This window comes from Odontomachus brunneus, unplaced genomic scaffold (assembly GCF_010583005.1).
Source record: "Odontomachus brunneus isolate Ranch 3 - 2012 unplaced genomic scaffold, Obru_v1 Obru_scaffold_001, whole genome shotgun sequence".
Lineage (NCBI taxonomy): Eukaryota > Metazoa > Arthropoda > Insecta > Hymenoptera > Formicidae > Odontomachus > Odontomachus brunneus.
The window spans coordinates 3,519,787-3,522,963 of NW_022639451.1; the positions used below are offsets into that span (position 1 = coordinate 3,519,787).

The window sequence follows — 3,177 nt, forward strand, 5'->3', positions numbered from 1 at the left end:
ATATATATATATATATATATATATATATATATATATATATATATATATATTACAGCTCCATAGAATAATCCTGTTTTACAAAAAGCACTGTAAAAAGAATATAAATTTAACATAATCTTTACTGCAATATCTTCTCCGTGTAGTTTTTGCGATCATTCAGTTGCAATAACTACAAGATAGTTTATTAAATACATAGTGCATATAGTTTACTATATACATTAAATGTACATACAAAACTCGTATAGTTATCACCTGCACAGTTACCACCGCCATGTCTTTTCCTCTGTATGTGCAAAAATGGCATAACAGCCGGCTAAACGACGAGACTGATTTATATACTGATCCATATACCCATCGACAGCTGCGATTACATTCTCTTACAGTTAGGGTCATTGGAAAAAGGTCCCGTCGGTCCAGTTTGCCGCATTAGATCTGCCCGCGAATGGGATCTACCACTCGAATCGCTCTCGACGAGAAGACACGCATCTATAGTGCATAGTAATGGCCAAGCCTACGCCCATCGTACATGGAATTATATACCGTTATATTATTTATACCGCGGTTATACATTTTGCCTACGCGCCAACCACGTCACTGACTTTGACATGACCGTCCGATAACCGTATCGTGGTTAATATTCGCGCAGTCAATAAAATATAGATACATCGATTTTTAATATACATTTTTTAATGTTTAAAGAAAAATGAAAAATGTGTTAATTATTAGAATTATTAAGTACGTATCTATATTTCTCCATTTCTATTTTATAATACTTTTTATGTACGAGTGGATTTGTACCTTTCCACGATGCCTTGATCTATCAATCCGATCAATTCAAAGATAAGAACATTAATCCAATTAGTCCAGGGAATGCTCCAATACTAATTGATTGAATGACTTGACCACAAATCTGACTGATTGTCGTGCATCTTGCATTTTCGAGTTCTGCGATCATATCTATCTTGTTGAAGCTTATCGGAGTTTATATTTAAATATATAGTAAGTATACATAGTAAGCACAGTATTGGCACAATTCTGGAGCAACTATAACTAAACAAATGTTAACGCAAAGATTTTCATAAAAAAATGATGCATCGTATAATGAATGGGTGCAACAATAAATTATCAAGAAAATCAAGGCAACAAGAAGAATTATAGAAAAGGAACAAAAAATATAATTTTTTATGTACATAAAAATAGAATATTAATTTTAAGTTTTTCATGAAATATTTTGATTACAAATATAAAACTTTACCTATTTACTTTTAATATTTTCAATATTCAATATATTTTCTTTAACTTACATAGCTAAAAGAAGAAGACCTGCTTTACAACTATATACTTTAACCATACACACTGATCCATTCTTTATTTCTACCTATCTAATTACTAATATCTTTGTTACCTTGCTCTAATTGTAATTACCTTTCTCTAATTATATAACACAAAATTCAACATTATGTTGTTTGCATTTCTGAAAGGGAGATTTAATGGATCTCCATAAAAATACATATACATTTAAAATATAAAAGGATTAAATATTAATCCCTTAGGAAAAATTACTTTAAGTTATTCAAATTAACTTAAAGTTGATTAAAGTTACTTAAAGTTATTTATAGTTAACTATAACTTTAAGCAACTTTAAGTTAATTTGAACATCTTAAAGTAATTTTTCCTAAGGGATAATACAATTCTTTCTCGGAAAAAAAAGTTTATATATGAATTTTGTCCATATATGGTTATATATGATCATATATAATTATATATGTCGACATTAAAAACAATACTATTGTGAAGATACAATTGAAGTAAATACTTATGTTTATGGTAGCCCATGATATCGACGTTTATTCGAATTAAATTATGTTTTTCTTTTTTTATTTGACAATTTTCGTTTTATATATGAACATATAGAATAAAGACATCAAAATCGATATATCACTTTGTTTTTTGGCGTTATGCCTTAATATAAAGCTCAAAATATAAATGTAAATATATATACATGTAGTTGGAAATATCTCCTATCAGATAATATCACATTTTTACTGGAATTGTTTCTAGATTTAAAACAAAAAATGTTTTTGTAAAACGCACGAAAATGGAATTCAAAGAAAATAGGTGCCAAAAGCGACATACCTATTGGAATTTATATAATATATCGCATATATGATAATATTTGATAATAAATAGTTTATTAATACGTTTAATGGTTGAATAATATTCATTTATTCAAAATATAATGTTACAAAAGGGAAATATAATTAAATAAATATATATCTTTCTCCATTTTTTTCATTTTTTCACATATTTTACATATATTTTTAAACTAAATAAAATTAAACTTTAAAATAAACAAATGTCACATCACAATGGGAAGTATAATTAGATATGATCATATATAAAGTCACATTTATGGACAAAATTCATATATAATCTTTAGAGAAAGAAATAAGAACTCGCAAAACGAAGATATCAATCAAAAAATAGGAAAAAGGGCAATTCGAGTTCAAGCACAGGACTAATAGTGCTATATACCATATGGGTAAAAAACCTTCCTTGTGTTAGGAAATCGTGTAATATTTATTGAACATGAATAATCAATTTAAAACAATCATGTTTCGGTTTAACCATGAACCCTTTTCAGTGATAATAAAACTCAAGGTTTACGACACGAACGCATTACAATTAATAAAAGACCGTTACCGAAATAATATTAAGTAATAAATTAATATTGATAAGTAGCCGTCATAACTATAAAAAACATAAAATAAAATAAAAATAAGTAAAATTGAAATATAATAAATAAAACTAACAATAAAATACCTTTGTTGAGTTCAGCTAAAAGTAAACCGATCCTGTAAACGATAACATCGCCACGTCGCCATTAACATTGCGGAAACGACTTGTGGAAGAGAAAGAAACCAAAACAAAGTTTATTTTCATAACAAGCCGCAGTAGCTGGTGCCCAAATATTCGGTATCCTTTTGTGAGTTAAGACCTTGCTTCTGCAATTTGATGAAAATCATTTTTGAGATCAGGCGTTTTAAGTAAAAGCGTTCCTCATGTAAAACTTTTACATTGATTGAGATCATGTCAAAGTTTTACATGAGGAACGCTTTTACTTAAAACGCCTGATCTCAGAAATGATTTTCATCAAATTGCAGAAGCAAGGTCTTA

General features: G+C 28.1%; 1 long non-coding RNA gene across 1 annotated transcript in view; it reads right to left on the reverse strand.

The window, feature by feature from the left end:
- The window catches only part of LOC116840612, a 7,173-nt gene extending 4,297 nt beyond the window's left edge, over positions 1-2,876 (reverse strand). The window contains exon 1 of the long non-coding RNA XR_004377384.1: positions 2,824-2,876. This is a non-coding gene — a long non-coding RNA (uncharacterized LOC116840612). The remainder of the gene's footprint in view (positions 1-2,823) is intronic.
- Positions 2,877-3,177: the final 301 nt, after the last annotated feature.